Source organism: Equus caballus, chromosome 7 (genome assembly GCF_041296265.1).
Source record: "Equus caballus isolate H_3958 breed thoroughbred chromosome 7, TB-T2T, whole genome shotgun sequence".
Taxonomy (NCBI): domain Eukaryota; kingdom Metazoa; phylum Chordata; class Mammalia; order Perissodactyla; family Equidae; genus Equus; species Equus caballus.
In genome coordinates, this window is record NC_091690.1 from 22,422,367 (window position 1) to 22,439,914 (window position 17,548).

The following is a 17,548-nucleotide window of genomic DNA, read 5'->3' on the forward strand; positions in this document are numbered from 1 at the left end:
CGAACCCCCCTCGCTCAAGATGAGTAAGAGCTTCTGACAGGTGAATGCCAAAGAATTGTGGTGCAGAAAAGTGGAGAGCGTAAGAAAGAAATGTAAGCTGGAATTCTGTGAACGTTTCAGTAATGTGCTTAATTTCAGCGATCTAAACTCAGATGCGGAGTAGGTGCAAAAGTAGTTGAAAATGTTCCCCCTCAAGTTTCTTATTAAAAACAATAATAATCATTATAGTCAACATTTGTGGAGTGCTTACTTTTGCCAGGGACTCTTTCGAATGTCTTATATCTATTGCCTTAATTAATCACTACAACTCAATGAGGTCGGTGCTAACATCCAAATAGAGGAGAAACCCAAGATGATAGAGGTTAATCAGCTCACTTAAGGTAACACAGCAAGCAAGTATTACAATCGGGATTCAAATTCTGGCAGTCTAGCTCCAGAGCCCCCAGGCTTAACTACCATACTACATTGTTTTTAAAGGGTTTAAATAAGGGACCAGTTGCTGGCAAGTCTCATTCATAAAATTCATGGTGAGGTTCAACAACACAGGCTAGAGTCTTCAAGGTTATTACAAGGTGAACTTCATTATCTAATCATTTCTGCTGAGTCTTCAGTGTCGTTGAATCTTAGGAATGCCAATCTGATAGACAGCACATAAACTGTTCCTTTATTTTATACCTGAAGAAGCTGATGCTCAGGTTAAGTGCCCTGCCCAGGGACACCCAGGCCTCTACTGCCTCTGTCCCTGAGAAAAGCACTGATCAGTTAGCTCTTAAAGGCAGCTCCCATGAGTTACTCCCACATCTGTGCAGGATCCCAGGCCATCCCATCCCTCCCCTCTCTGTAAAATCAAGAAGCTTAGTCTTGGGGATGTGACAAGCTTTCATCTCGTGGTAATAAGAAAGCAACACCAAAGGCCAAAACATTGGCAGAAGTCTGGGTTTCATCCTTTAGACAGTTCAGTTCACCACAAAAAGACGTGAGACAGGAGATGATCTTATCAGTTTCAGACTAGCTTTACAGGAAAACCACCACTTCCATCCGTCTGTCTCTTTTCCTACCCTCCCCTCAACTAGAAGGTCTAGTTGAGCCTGCCTCCCTTCTGCTCCTGCTTCCCACCCCTCTCTTCCCATCACTTGCTGAGGCTCATTCCCAGTGCCTTCCATCCAGAGGGGCCCAGATTCAGGTACAGAACAACTTCTTAGATGGCCCTCAACTTTGAGAACCCCAAGAAGTTATTTCATCCATTCTTACCCCTCTGCTATCTCTTCCTTTTCTGGTATCACATGCAAAGGTCACTGTCTCTTCAGTTTATCAAAGAAAGGGCTTTCTTATCCTCATTCTCTTCCCTTTCTTATCCTATATGTCACTTACAGAGGTCAGAGACAGCTATTGCTTTAGCATCAGACAGCCTGTCTTCAAATCCCAATCCTGCATATTAGCCCTGGGACCTTGTGCAAGCCACTTACCTCTCTAAGCTCATGCTCTTCCTGTAAAATGAGGATAACAGGGCCTATTTTGTAAAGCTGTTGCAGGATCAAGAGTGGAAATGGAAAACACATGTCAAGTGTTCAACACAGTACCCTGCACACAGCAAGTGCACATAAATGTTGGCTGTTATGATGATTAGATCAGTGATGGAGGGACTGGTGAGCAGGACCACTTGTCAAAAGCAGTCCTTCTAAGAAAGCCTGTGAATAAGACACTTTCCCAGACTGGGTTCCTGGGGAATTGCTAGTGATGCTGCTGCCTGGGGTAACAGGAAGGAGAGGAGGCAATTATACAGCGTGTAACAAAAATAATTTCATTTCTAATGCCTTTCCCCTGCTGGGCCACTTAGAATCCAAACAATAACAACAAGGCAGGGGTGGAAACAAGAAGGGCAGGCACATTCTGAAGGAGGACAGTGAGGAACAGATGGGCCCCAGGACTCACTTTGGCTCCCAGACATCTGCAGGGGAGTATCCTTGGGGCTGCGGCTGCCATTCTGTGATGAGCTCCAGCGCTCTGGAAGGCAGGTCTGCCCAGGCTGACTGCGGGACTATGGAGGGGGCCCCTGGAGGCTGAGTCTGCCTGACTTCACTTACCAGCCTCTGTCTGGGAGCAGGCTGACATCACTCAGAGGGCTCCAGGGAAAGCCAAGGGTCCTCCTTCCTTCCTCTCCCCATCACTGCAGACAGCAAAGAACTCCCCTGTCTCCTCCTGGAAAACGTGAAGATCCCTGCAAGTGCCATCAGATTACGACAAATTGCCCAAACTGCACTAAGCTGATGCCTTATACGTGCATAGTTAATATCAGTCTCCTCCAAGTGCCCCCAAGAGTTTACTTCTCCTTGGCTCCCACCCCCATACACTGCCCCACACTTTCTCAGATGCCCTTGCAGCCTCCAGGTCTCTCAGTTTGGGATACTGCAGCAGGACAGCCTCTTGCATCCATGGGAGGGGGGAGTCCCCAGGCCCCAGTGCGTCATCTCTGACTCCTCCTTGTACACTGGAGGCAGCAAGGGCCTCTGCTCCTCTGCAGAGAAACATTCCCATGGCTCCCTCCCAGGAGGGAGGCTGCACCCTCCCAGGGGACATCCCAGCTGCCAAGGGTGTTGATTTAACCCATTTATCAGATTGAGGTGAAAAGGACAAGAAGAGGGAAACTGTGCAGTCCAAAAGGGCAAGTTTCTCTCCTTTCTCTGGACCCAAACAGGAGCAAACCAAGTGGCTGAATCTTGTAGTTTTACTCCTCCACCCACATGTACTGACACTATAATCAAGCTATTTTCCAAGCCTATGCATTTAGATAATATGATTCTGTTGTTACAAAAAGAAAAGGAAGAAAATTTCAATTACATTGGTGATGGGGACAGGTGAGAGGCAGGGGTGTATTAACATTGAATTCCACACTATTAGCGTAATTTAATAGACTGGAGATAATATCAACCAGTCTACCAACCAGAATTGGTAAATAAGCAACTTGCACATATCCTTAGTATTCTGGAGTATCCTGTATTTAGTATCCTGGAGAGCTGGAGGACCTGCATATAATCCCAAAGCCAAATCTTGGAGTCTTCCCAGGGCCATAAGATGCCCTATGGGGGGTGGGAGGATATGATGCTGGGGTTAACTAAGTGAGATGCTACATACAGGGGAGGGTGCCTGCTAAGAAGCTGGACCCAGCTGTGCCCTTCTTGCTGCCTGCAGTTTCCAAGCATTTCCTAGATGCAGCATGCCCTCCTGCTAAGCAGAGCTCCTGGACGGATGGAGAAGCAGTTACCAAGCCCAATCTTGGTGCCCCGGAACTGGAAAGCTTATGTGGCTCCTTTTTGGAAGGACTTTAATAACAGGAGAGAGATTACCATGTTTCTGGACTAGAAGAAAAGCCACCCTGTTTAGGGTCAGAGGCATTCAAGATGACCTCTGAGGAGCCCAAATAGTGGAAGGATCTAAAGTCCTGGTAACTATGTCCCAGGGGAACTGCAACTGATTGGGCAACAATTCTAAGATATTTTCAGGACCTCATATCTTAGGTTATTGTGACCTGTGACGTACAACCTGATGCTGGGAGATACTGGAGTCGTGGCTTGGGGTCTTGGTGTTATAAAACCTCAACTGTGGGGGCCGGCCCGGTTGCGCAGCAGTTAAGTTCACACGTTCCACTTCTTGGTGGCCCGGGGTTCACCGGTTCGGATCCTGGGTGTAGACATAGTACCGCTCGGCAAAAAGCCATGCTGTGGTAGGCGTCCCATGTATAAAGTAGAGGAAGATGGGCACGGATGTTAGCTCAGGGCCAGTCTCCCTCAGTAAAAAGAGGAGGATTGGCAGTAGTTAGCTCAGGGCTAATCTTCCTCAAAAAAAAAAAAAAAAAACCTCAACTGTGATTGTCCTCTCCCTTCCTGGGTGCTAAAACACCTTCGCTGCTGGAGTCTCATAGGTATTAAGCCACAAGGGAAGAAGAAACGGGAGGGGCGGGCGGCAGGTCAGAAAATATGAGTCACTGGAAGGGGCAGGGTTGCCCCAAGGAAGTCCCATCATCCTCTATCTCCCCCACCCCCATGCTATCTTCACAGCCATGCTTCTTCTTCAACACCAAAATGTAACTTCCACCTACAGGGAAGATGGAGACACCTCTTTCCAGGCCCAGTCGACGTGCCTTTCCCCTTACACATGTTTACCCAGAGAACAGTGACCTCAGACAAGTCGAGCTTCAGCAGGTCAATCTCAGTTGTATACGAGGCCATATTTTTTATGAGACTCTGTGCTCCCTTCATTTCCCCTGGTATAGGAAGAGGAACAGAAGGTTTTTTCTCAAGTTCAGATACTCCTACATCATTGCATGTTCTAGACAGAAATAATCCAACCTTGCAGGTGGAAGCAGGAGATGGACCAGCCCACAAACATCATGCCTGGCCTCATTCACCCCTACCAGCTTCCTAGCTTAGAGAGCACAAGAACCAAATCAATACAGTCAATATGTCACCACCAGCGGGGCACAAGTGTCTACCAGCCTTGGGGAACATGACGTGCTACTAAGCTGAACTAATCACTCCTTGGCATTTCAGGAGCAGTTGGGTTAGCAGATCACAGCACATTCATAATAAAAGATAATAATTCCCCCCAGAAAGGGAGGGTAAGGGGAACACTGGGTTGGCCCCCAGAAGGGAGCAGTTAGTATTTACACAAGTCAAACTGGAGCCACATTGGTGATTATTAGGGAAGCCAAAAATCTGTTTTAGCAAGAAGCAAAGACTAGGAGGATCATGGGGGAGAGGAGATTGGGCTGCATCTTTTATTTCAGCAAAGGAATTGAATCAAGGGCATAGTCCCTCCCTCCATCAATAGTACCAACCTGAAGAATTTAGCACGTAGAACTGCAGGAGGCAAGTGGGGCCAATTAAAGACGTTAACCATGCCCCCTCTAGTCAAAGAAGAAAGAACTTTTATGAGAGGTGATTTTTTCACCCAGTGTACATATGATTCACCCAGAAATATTGTTAGAATATACATTCCTGAGCCTCAGCTTGAGATTCATTCAGCAGTTCTTCAGGGAAAAACCAAAAGGATGCATTTCTATCTAGCTTCCCAGATGATTCAGATGCAGGGAGTACATTAAAACAAAAAACAACCTTAGAGAAATGCTGCCCCAGACCTCTACAACGAGTCAGAACCCTCCATTTTCCAGGCGCATTTCATTCCCAGGCTGTGCAGGGGTTGAACTCAGAAGGAACTCAGAATATTCCTCAAGAGACCAAGGCTGGGGCTACCACGGCCCTCACTTGACCCTAGTTCTAACCCTCTCAAGAGTCTTCTCTGTCAGATGTCTGATTTCAGAGACAGCATCAAATGCACACACACCCACCATCACATATACCAGGAATTTTGAACACTAAACAGAAAAGTCAAAGGCAGGGATTGGGAGCCAGCAAACCAGCTCACTGATTCTCTTTCAATTGGTCACATTCACCATGGCCTCTCTCTGTGTACACTCTCATCAAACAGAAGCCGGGGGGTGGGGGGGGGCGGTGAGGAGGGACGAGAAGAATGATTCTTTTTCAAGTGGTCCTAATGCTGCAGAGTGAATCGAGGATAAGCAGAGTATTTATATCTGAACGGGGGAGAGAATCCCTGAACATCTAATTCCCAGGGAGGAGCAAAGATTAGCCTGAAAGGTTTGTAGCTGGTCAAAATGTGGAAATTGTTAGATCTGCAGAAGGAACTGGAGAGGGATCCACAAAGTGCTTCGCACTTCACCAATCTTAGGAGCCCCTGGCACAAAAAGTAGTGGGGTGCCTGTTGGGACAACAGTGACTCGCTCAGACAGCTTCCCTGTGGCTGACAGCAAGCTCCCTACGGAGCTTCAGTGCTGTGACTTGTGTCCATGGCGAAGCCTGTTTTGTAGACGCACACGCACCCTCTTACCTCTGCTCTTCAAGAGGAACCGTTCACAGGCTGTGTGCAGCAGACTGGGATGTGGGGACACGCTCTGCCTGGCGCTTAGAGCTGCCTCTTGTCTCCGCACACGGCCATAACGGGGCTCTTGATCCATTTTAGAGTCGGACAGCCACCCTCCGCTACTGCCCCCACCATCACTCCCATTCCCAGATCGAGACGGGTCTGAAAACCCAGCCTCGCTCCTCAACTGGATCTCGAATGGAGAGAAGGCGAAGGAGAAGGTAAACTCAGGACCAAGGACAGCTGCTAATACATTAGGGAGTGAGAGAGTAGAGCCAGAGCCAGCCTCTCCCCCATCCTTGGCTTCTGTCCTTAGGAACTGAGAAGTCTCAGGTCGCACAAATGCATAGTTGCCAAGTGCAACCCTTCTCTCTCTGGGGCGGTCGGAAACTCTGGCCGCGTGTCCTGGGGTCCCAGTCTCGAGTGCCGGGCGAAAAGTGCCCTTCCGAGACCGTCGGGAGTCGGCCGCGCTGCGAAGCCGCGGCTCGGCGAGGTTCGCTCTCAGAGCTCGGCGGGGAGGCTGCCCCAGCCCCGCCCGCTCGTTCCTGGAGCGAGAATTCCCGACCCGGCTGTGCGAAGGATGCCGAGACTGAGGGAGAGGGGATGGTAGCCGCTGGGTTCCTGTCGCCCTCCAGGCAAACGGCCCGACGGAGGGTCCGTGGAGAGCCCCACACTGCAGGCGAGGCGGTCCCGGGCAGACGGCGCCGGAGTAGCCGGACAAACTTCTGGTCCCGGCCGTGCCACCCTTTGAGCTCCCTTCTCCTCTCCCTGCGACCTGCCTCGGCCCTGGGCCGCCTGTCGCTCCATCCTGCTGGCGCTTACCTTCAAGCCATAGGGCGCCCGGGGGCAGAGAGGGCGCCGGCTGCTCGAGGCTTCCAGCTCCCGCCGCATCCACGCGCGGCCGCCCCTCCGGCAGCCGTCCGGGGCCGCCGCTCTCCTCGGCGGGTCCTTGGCTCCCGGCCCCGCCGCGCCGTTCAGAGCCCCGGCGGGCAGCCGCTTGGCCGGCTCCCGCCCGCCGGGAGCAGTGGACCGGCCGCGGCGGGGCGGGGCGGGGCGGGGCCCGGCGCGGGGCGGGCGAGAGGAGCAGGGACCAGGCGCGGAGGCGGCGCGGTGCGCGCGGGAGGCGGCTGGCTCCGGCACTGAGGCTGGACAGCTCCGCGGCGCCAGAGTGCGGGGAGCGCAGAGGGAGGGGGCGGGGCCGCCCTGGCTACGGGGGCCCCGGGGCCCCGCCCCTGGGAGAGGCCCCGCCCCACCCACTGCTCGTGTGTGTGCGGGCTCCGTGTGCCAGGGCCTGAGGGGAGAGGCGAGCTGGTGGGCGAGGCCGCTGTCCCTGGCTTCGAGATCGATCGGAGCGAAAACAGGAACGGACTGTCAACTGCCTGCTGTGCTCCCCCATCCCACAAAGTAACACCCTGTATATACGCAGGGCTGCTGGTAGTCAAGCATCCTCATCACCTGCTTGTCTGTTCCTTCTTTTGAGGGGTCAGCGGACAAGGGTTGGGGGAGGCACCACCCATCCAGGGAGTCGAGTGAGGAGGAGAGGTTCAGGGTCCGTTTTCTGACGCCCGGTCTTGGAACCCCGGTGGTCAGTTCTGTTGCTTGGCTCTTCCAGGAGGAAAGCCTGCTCAGAGTTGACCTGAGATGGAAATTCAAAAGGGGGCCTCGGGAATTCCAGCTCACCTTTGACTCCAGTTGGAGGCAGGGGAGAGGGGAGGAGGGGAAGGGAGGTGGTGGTGAGGACTGTCTTGCTACCATCCTCTGCCCAGCGTCTCCTCTGTCCAGGGTCGTTTGGGTTGCAGAGAAAACTCCTCCCTCTCCCCTTTCTCCCCTCTCTCCTTCCTTTCTTCTCTTCTTCAGCTATTAGTTGTGGACTATCCTCCCTTTGCTGGGTTCTATGTCAGGTTTCTGGGTCACAGAGAGGAATAAAACCAGGCCCCTGCTCTCACGTCCTGGCAATGCTGAGTGGAGACCTTCAGATAATACCTGTAACATACCACAGCACCTGTGGTTTAAACAACACCTGTTCCCAAGGGGGAGAAGGCAAGGTGGCACAGCATGCCAGGCAGAGGGAACAGCACAGACAGGACAAAGGACTGACCGTGCCTAGCAGGTCTGTCCACCGTGCCTGGAATCAAGCTGCTCTGGGCCACAAAGATTAAGTTTGTATTTCCTCCAACAACCCACACAATTATAGAAAATTGGAGTTGGCAAGGACCTTAGCATAAATCTAACGCCCCATCCTCATCGCTCCAGAAGGGGAAACTGAGGCCCAGAGAAATGGAGTGCCCTTCTAGATTCCACAGAGATTCAGCTCTGGACCAGTCCACCATCCCCTGAGGCTTGGGCCGGCACTTATCTCGAATGCAGCCATCTCTGGAGGAACTGGGCAAGAGGGAGAAGCTGTAAGTGGGCCCAGCAGGCCCCTTCTCCTGGTCCTTACCTTTGGCACTATCATGTGGATCTGGACCATCCCGCCAGCGGCCTTGAAAGGGAGATAGCATAGCAATCAGGAATCCTAATGTTTTGCCATATTTGCTTTTAAAGCAATAAAATCTAGCAGCCATAGTTGAAATTTCAATGTTCCCTCTTGTCTACCCGTAGGCCATTCTTTCCAAGGTTTAACCCACTTAAGGAAGGACTTGATGCCTCTAAGCTCAGCACCTCTACATTGGTCCAAGACGGAGCCACCCAGTGGACAGGCCACCCCTCTCCTGACAGTCAAAGGACCTAGATTGGTGTCCTGCCTCTGTCACCTATCAGCTTTGTGACCTTGGCTAAATTGTTTAATCTCTCTGAGCTTCAGTTTCCCCATCTTTAAGTTGGGGCTAAAAATACCTGTCACTCTAGGCTGCATTGAGGATTGTAGATGAGGCATGTTAGACCAACTGTAATATGGGTGACCCCTGGCTGCTCTGAGGGGGGCAGCCTTGCTCACTCAGGAGGCGGAAGAGAGAGCACGATGACCTCCATGGGGTGTACCAACCCAAGGACACTGTAGCTCCACGCTGCCTTTTTCACCCTAGTCTTGCATGGCTGAGTGGATTTCATGCTGGCTGCGAGTGAGACGGATGGATCTTTTAGTTTTCAATTAGCAAACGCCTCGCTCTTTAAACAAGTGGCATAGCAAACAGATGCACTGAGTGATTGATGGCAGGGAACATCTGCGGCCAAGCAGGCGGCCGCACGAGAGGCTGTCTGCCTCCCAGGCTGTCAGGGCTCTCTGGAGGTCGTTCACGGCCTCCCCCTGCCTCCAGGCAGCACTGTAGCCAGTCCAGGGAGGCAGGCAGGGGCAGGGCGGCCCTCTTCCTTATAGCTTTCCTGGAAAAAGGGGCACAACCACCTTCATAAGTTTCACATTTGTATGTTCCAGAGCCTCAGAGTCGGGAAGTTTTTCCTGATGTATGACTTAAATCTTTATTTCTACCACTTTTAGTGTTAAAAGTGGTAAGTAAAAGGTTAGTAATGGGTATGGGGGTAGAAGATGGGTGGAGGCATGTGGGGGTTTTGTTGGCCCACAGTAATGAGGGAGCAAAGGACTGAGCCAGCAGAGAATAAGGAAGATCTAGAACTTCTTCCTGTGCCAAAAGAACGGCCTCCGAGATGAAGAATGAGGCATGGCTGGGGCTTGGATAGCAGCGTCCCTTGCTGGTCTCTATCAAATTCTGGTGCACCTCAGGAAGAAAGACACAGACCGTCACAGCTGCCCTTCTGAAAATGATCCCACAGAAGATAAAGGAAATGCCTTCCTGGGAGGAGTCAGAAAATGAGCAGAACTGGAGTCACACAGGACTTTGTTCACGTCCGAACTCCACAACCTTCCGAACGTTCTGAATGTCTCTGAGCCTCAGTTTCCTCAGTTGTAAAATGGGGACAGAAATCCATATGGCAGTGTTATCATGAAGGTTAAGCGGGAATGACAGCTGACACATATTGGTGCTCCATACATTTTGCCCTTTTTCGGCTCTTCCAGAAAACTTCCCCTGGAGAAAGTGCTGAAGGAAATGCAGACCGTCTCTATGTAATATTCCAGCTCTGGATTCTTAACCTACTTTGCAGGTGAAATCCGAGCCCTATTTTCAAGCTCCGGGAATTTTTCTTTTCTTGTCTTCTTCTCTTTTGTCATTTTGTTCTTGCCCCATTTGCAAATGACTCTGAGAACACTAAGGTGGCAGTCCTTCTGGGTCAGAAGAGGTGTGGAGTGAAAAGAAAATGAGCACATCCTTTTATACTGTGTTGTTTCTCTCAAAGTGCTGAAAACCTTAGAGAGGTGCAGCATTCTTGGTTACTGATGTTGCTCTGAGATCCACAGTCTCACGTCAGAATAAGCTAGTGAAGGGACTAGAATAGTCTAGGGAAAGTCGGTTGGGCTGGTCATCCTGAAGGAGGGGTGGGGAAGGGGAGCAGCCTTCTAAGAGGACAGAGGTTCAGGGTACACTCTCTGACCAAGGCAGGAGAGCAGAGTTACCTGGGGGTTTTGACATCTGCACGTGTAAGTCACTGTGAGGGGGTGACTTCCTCACTGTAGACTGTAATGGGCTTTTCCACATCAGTGTGAAACGGACATTTGTAGATGTTCTTTGTGTTTTCCTGTTTTGGAACAATAAAGGATACAGGTGTGACCCACTTTAAGCAAGTCTATTATACAATTCTTCAGAGTTACAAAACAGATAAATTAAAGTGCAATTATCCATATTACAATTTTGTTTAATTACTTGATGGGAAGAGGTCGTAAAAATATACACTGTATTTGTACACCCATGTTCATAGCAGCATTATCCACAGTAGCAAAAAGGCAGACGCAACCCAAGTGTCCACTGATCGATGAATAGATAAACCAAGTGTGGTCTGTACAAACAATGGACTATGAATCAGCCTTGAAAAGGCAGGAAATCTTGTCACATGCTATGAGGTGGGTGAAACTTCAGAGTGAAATAATCTAGTCACAAGAGGACAAATACTGTATGATTCTACTTTTATGAGGTACCTAGAAAAGTCAGAGAGTGGAGTGGTGGTTGCCTGGGGCCGGAGGGAGGGGTGAATAGGGAGTCAGTGTTTAAAAGGCACAGAGTTTTGGTTTGGAAAGATGAAAAAGTTCTGGAGATGGATGATGGTGATGGTCGCGCAGCGATGTGAATGTAGTTAGTGCCGTTGAACTGTAAACCTAAAAATGGTTCAGATGATAAATTATATTTTACTACAATAAAAAATATATAAACGTTGTATTTCAGTGGCCACTGCACACGCCATATACATAAAAGCAAAATAAAACATCTTGGGAATTACCAGGTAAATAGGTGTAAAGTGATTGAGTTTAGAAAACAATCAACATATATAACTTCCAAAGTTGCGTTTAGGGATGTACCATCTGCACTGCCTTGGAGTTCTTCAGCCCTTTCTGTAGATAATAAAGCACTTTCTCATTTATGGTGTCATTTACCTTTCAACCGTCTCGGGAGGTCAAGAATATCATTAATTTGGGGGAGCACTGCAAGGTTATTAAAGGTTTCCTCTTCCAGAAGCTGGGAACGTGCAGTGAAACTAGGATGGTAGTTTCCAGACAGTCCGCAGTGCAAGGACCGTTCAACCACTCAGGTTTTGAATGGAGTTGTGCCGTTCAGAGAAAGCTCTCAATAGTGAAGAAGAGCTCAGTCCAAGCTTTCTTTGTTGAGTGTGAGCAAATCAGGAGTAGAGGGATAGCTAGTCTATAAGCCAACCAGCAGCATTTAGGATTCTATTCCTCACAACCTGCTCCTCTGCCTGCATGTGCTCGTTGAGGCTGAGGACTAACCCTGGCTGCTCAGGCCCTCCCCGCCTCTGATGCAGACAGGGTAGCGGTCAGGGAAGGTGGATGTGAGAAACAAACAATTCAGGCAGGTCGAGCAGAAAGGGAATTCATTGACAATATTGTAGTAGCTCACAGAATCATAGGGGAGGTTAGAGAACCAGGCTTGTAAAACAGTCTGGAACCAAAGAGCTAGATGCTGTTAGGTCTTCAACGAATATCAAGCCCATACAGCAGTCCAGTGAGAACTAAGTTATTGCTGGTAAACACAGGGCACCAGATGGCATGGCCACCACTGCTGGCATCAGACACTGGCGTCCCCCTGGCACTCTGTCATGCTGTTTCTGGAAGCTGAAAGTTGTAGCTACTTGTGCTGCCTCTAGAACGGATGCTCCGCTGTCCCTGCTTCTCTGAGTCACCAGCTCTTTTCTGGTTTTTTTTGAGGAAGATTAGCCCTGAGCTAACATGCGCCGCCAGTACTCCTCTTTTTGCTGAGGAAGATTGGCCCTGAGCTAACATCGTGCCCATCTTCCTCTACTTTATATGCGGGATGCCTGCCACAGCATGGCTTGCCAAGCAGTGCATAGGTCTGTACCCAGGATCCGAACTGGCAAACCCCAGGCCGCTGAAGGAAAATGAGCGAACTTAACTGCTATGCCGCGTCACCAGCTCTTGAGTCAAAATCTGGGGCATCTGTGCCTCTCATTGAGCTGACCAAGAACCATACACTGAGGGGTTCTCCAGCTTAGGAAAGGATGAAGCCCACAGAGCCAAACAATAATAATCCACTCCTTCCCAGATCCAAAGGAAAAAAGAAATCACTCAGTCCCGTCCTTTCTGCTCTGTGAATGCCACACGAATCTGTCCACTCTCCACCCTCACTGCCACCACTCCAATCCAGGTCACCATCATCGTCTCAGGCAGATTATTTCCAAAGCCTTTTCCCAGCCTCCCACCTCCAGCCCATCTTCCACACTGCAGAAGAATGCTGCTTCTAAAACATAAATCTGATCATGTCACCCCTGCTTAAAACCTTCCAAAGTCTTTCCTGTTGCCTTTGAGATAAATTCTAATCTTGTTAAAATGGATTAAAAGTCTGCCACATCTGTCCCTTGCCTATCTCCAGCCTCATCTCTGCTAGTGTCCTCCCTGCCATAAATGAACCAATGAGGGAGTAAATGAGTTTTGGAAAGGGTCACAGAGATGATCCACCCCAGAGTGTATCTCAAATGTCAGTCCGTGGATGGATGCAATAGAAACACCTGGGAAACTGAGAGAAAACTGCAGATTTGGGAGCCTAATGTCAGATCTACCAGATCAGAACTTAGGGGACAGGGTTAGGATTCCGTATTTCTAAGATCCAACAAGCAGTTCTGAGCACCAGCCAGGTGGGGAAGCACTAATCTAAACCATACCCCTCATTTTATATACGTGGGAGCCAAGGCCCGGAGAGGTTAGATACTCAAAGTATATGATGAATCAAGTTTGGTGTTATAATGAAGCAAAACTTTCTGCAAAGCTAATCTGACAAAGGTCGTGCTATAGATATCATTATTATGCTACATGGTAATTAGGCATAAATAGTGGCTAAGTTATTTAGAGGGAGGACAATTATTGTAGCTACAGAAACCAAGTATTTGGGGGGGGGGGGGTCAACTTGGAGGAAAGAAAGGAGCCACTGGGAAAGATTGGGGAGCTGCTCTGGGGCCACATAGAGGGTTCCTAGGTCTGTCACCTGGGCTCCGCAAGATCTGATGATAGGTGGGTCTGCCCACAGGTTTGGAGGGTCAGGTGGGAGCTGGGTTGCTGGGAGGTAATTCAAGGCAAGCCCTTGGATAAGCCTGGAGAAAGGCAAAAGAGCACTTGGTCCCTCCTTCCAGAGAGGCAGGGACTGGACTGGATGGGGCATCGTGAGAAGAGGAGGAAAAGCAATTGTAGATCTCAGGTCCTTCACTTGCAGGAACAAACTGAGGGACGGTATTGAAGAAATCCCTTTCTCTGCCTACTTTCAAGCAGAAGCATCTTTCTCACACATTGGAATTGCCCATTGTCTTCTGGATACATGTTCCAGGCCGACCTCCAGGGCTAAGCTCACACTGATCTCTTTGTCTGAAATGCCTGACACCCCGCCACCCCACCCCATCCCACATCTATGTGTCTAATTCTCTCTGGTCTTTCAAGGTCCTGCTCAAATGGTTGTGTTCCATAGGCCTTTCCTCATCTCCCACACCCTACTAAGACAGAACTCCCTACTCTAAATAAAGTCACAGTCATCTTTGTGACATTCATGGCATTGTTACTTGTGTTCTTATCTTACTTCTTGAGACCCTCTGGCTCCCCTGTGTCCTGCATGCCCCCCAGCATAGAACCCATCACAGGGTAGATTGAACAAATGTTTGTTAAAAGAAACCTCTCTGATTAGTAATCCATTTGGCTTAATAAACACCCCCACCCCCGAGGGCTTAAAGGTGAGTTGTCTGTTATACTCAACTTAGTGTGAGTTGGTTTATTTTGACTGATTTCCAGTTTCCTAGCTGAGAGGCTCTGGGGGTCTGGAAGTTTTGATGAGGATAGGGATGGGGAGAATCAGAGGCAGGGGAAGAGAGTGGTCCAGATGTAGGACCAAATGTCTAGAGTCAGGACAGACGGTGGCTGGTTGGGTGAGCCCAACTGGATTGAGCTGGATGTCAGGGCTTTTGAGAGAATAGCTGGATGTTGTTAGATCTCTTGATGCTGAAGTGGAGGAGAGAAGATGAGAAGAGACACAGAGAGGAGGAGAGACAGGAGGTAGCAGAGACGGAAGGAGGAAGGTGAGGAAAGGAATAAGACAAATACATCACTGTCCCTCTGTGTACTTTGATATACTGTTGCTTTGGGCATAGCCCCTTCTCCTCCTCATAGAGATGGTACAGAAAGCATCCACCCACCAGTCACCCAGCCCTGAACTGGTCTGCTTGCATTAGAGGGAAAAGCACACAAGTCCAGGAGCAGGAACTTCCTTGCCCATGTTCCTGACCTTCTCTCAGAGCCAGGCGACTGGCTTTCCTTTCTGACTACCCCTCCCTAGTTCTCTCACATACCTGCTACAGGGGTCTGTTGTGCTGGGATGGCCAAAATCATAAGGCTCCAAAAGTTGTACGTTATTGCCTAGCTTTGTGACCTTGAATAAGTTGCTTAACTAAGTCTCAGTTTCCTTATCTGTAAAATGGACATAATAATTTGTTTTAACAAGTTGTTATGATGGACCAGCCCCATGGTGTCGTGGTTAAGTCCAGCACACTCCATTTTGGCGGCCCTGGTTCATGGGTTTGGATCCTGGGTGCACACCTACATGACTCATCAGCCATGCTGTGGTGGCAACCCACATACAAAATAGAGGAAGATGGGCACAGATGTTAGCTCAGGGCTAGTCTTCCTCAAGTGAAGAAAATAAGATTGGCAACAGATGTTGGCTCAGAGCAAATCTTCTTCATCAAAAAAAAAATTGTTGTGAGGATTAAATGTGATCCTATATATTTGAGCACCTTGAGAGAGAATGCCTGGCCCATAGGAAGTGCTCCATAGCTGGGATTTACTATTGTTAGTGATGTGCTTGACCCCTCAGGCAGGTGACTTCATGGAAACCATGGAGTAAACCCACTGCTCGCATGGGCATTCCCTTCTCTCTTTGTGACTCCCATGGGGAACATCCTCCCTGGCTAGGGGGACGGCCATCCTTCCTCACCCCCTCCACACCCTGCCCATCTCCCAGCAGTATCCAGCAAGCCCTCCCACCCAGAGGGCCTTGGCTCACCTCTTTGCCACTCAAGCTGGAAACCTGAGAATGACCTGGGTTTCCCTGAGCCCCTTAGATAATCCTATAATTACCTATAGGCAATATCATTTGGTTAAAGCCATGACAGTTCTAAGGACAGTTTGGGGAAAATTACTGCTGAGCCCAACTGTGGAAAGCCAGACTGCAATGGGGAGGCAGCAGCAGCAATACCCGCAGCCCCTGCTGGGGAGGGTTCCCAGGCCCGTGCCAGGAGTGGTGGGTGCAGGGGCAGGGAGCTCAGCATGGCTGCTCCCTGTTGGGCTTTGTAGAACCAGTTCTCTCTGGCACTCTTACCTAGCTCGAGCCCGGGTCCTCTCTCTCTTAGACCACAGCATTTGCCTCCTCATTGCTCTCTCTGCCTCCAGACTTACCCCTAGACCCAACTTCAGCCCAGCCTCCAGAGAGGGCCATTCAAATGCAGATATCTCCACTCGTCCCTCTCCCAAACCCTTCAAGGCCTGGCCTCACTCATCTGCAGCCTAAGGCACTGCACCTTCTGGTTCATACTGGGTGACTCCTCCTAGTTACTTTCTCCTGCTGGATAACTCCCGAGCCAGTGTGCAGGGATGCAACAACCAGCTATCTGACCATTCAGACTACAGAGGCTTTGTGGGAATTGGAGGGGCACCCTGGAGGTATGGAGCCATTCAGGTTTGGCCTGAGCACTGCTCAGTGACCAGACCTTGGCAGTCTGGACAGAGATAAGCCCCAGACAAGATATGCATTTGAAAGGCATTTTCCACGTTGGAAAGAAATCCAGCGTGGAGGAAATAAGTTTCCTGCCTAACTAATGGCTCTAGGGTATTATTTAAACCAATAAGCAGGAGAGGCTCCTTCTACCATTGTGCAAGGTACAGTTTGGGAAGATGCCATCCAACAGCACCAGGTTTCTCTACCTAGACAACTGGATACAAGTAAAGACTGGAGTTGACCCAGCTGACTAATGCTGCCTGACACTGCCTGACCCTCAGCTCTGCTGCCCAGACTCTGCTTCCCTTCACTCTCCATATATGGGGCCATTGGACTCCCACTGTTAAATTCAGCTCCTACCCCCTAGTCCTTAGAACCATCCTGACTGATGTAGAATGTGGTATCAGAGTCTCGGGCCAGAGCACTGCTCAATGTCCAGGCCTGGCTTTTGGGAGCTTCCAATCTGGACAGAGAGACGACGCAGACCAGATGTACACATGCACAGTCCCAGGCTGCCTTCAATGGGGGAGCTTCTCTTGTAGTTAGACAACCCAAGACAGGCAATCCATGGGGTGATTTGACTAGAAGAGTTCTTTCTCAAGTGAGGCAATTATGATGAGCAGGACCAAATAGATTTTTTTTATTAGGAATTTGAGCTATAAGATTCTCTAGAGAATTGTTCTGTTGGCATTGGGAGCAGAAACTGATGCAGAGAGAGATTGGGGGAGGCAAGGGCCACAAGCAACCATGAGTAAGTCACATTTATGAGTAAAGTAAATTATAAGTAAGCCAAAAATAAGAGTAGAATGAAGGGGTTTGTCCATAGCCTGAGGAGATAAACACCAAGAAGTGGACCTGTGAGTAGAAAACACTTCAGTGGAGATGGAAGTGCTGAGGGTGGTGATCTGTCCTGACCCCTAGAGCTACCTGAACTTGACCAGTCTTCCAGTTCTGGTCTCTGCATGATCCAGCAGGACTTCAGTTCCTGTTCTTCTTGCAAGGCCTGGTTGTTAAACCCTCCTTGGTACCCATGAGGCCTGAACATGTGGTTGAGATTCCTAATAACCTTATTTCCATGTTCTTCCTTATAACACTTCTTCCCTCACCCCAAACACACATGTATACACTGACTCAAGGTTACCCAAGAAAGCCCCCAATCCTTTCCATCAAAAGAGCCTAACACACTCACCCTAAACTGGAACCTAGTACTGAATAATGGTTTCTTTCCTTCTCCCTAGGAGGCAGGGTCTACCCAGATGGCCAGATACAGTGCTTTGAGCTGGGATCCCTGACTTGCTAATGTCTCCTTTTAGGGCCTCTTTCTA

The 17,548-nt window shown here is 49.7% G+C and overlaps 1 protein-coding gene across 2 annotated transcripts in view; it reads right to left on the reverse strand.

Moving 5' to 3' along the window:
* Positions 1-6,968, reverse strand: part of DRD2 (dopamine receptor D2) — a 60,897-nt gene extending 53,929 nt beyond the window's left edge. Inside the window, exon 1 of one of the 2 annotated variants that reach the window (XM_023644835.2) lies at positions 6,760-6,968. The gene's annotated coding sequence lies outside the window, so the exon portion shown is untranslated. Of the gene's footprint in view, positions 1-2,084; positions 2,219-6,759 lie in introns of those variants that run through there. The other variant, XM_070272798.1, reaches the window with a different exon arrangement.
* Positions 6,969-17,548: the final 10,580 nt, after the last annotated feature.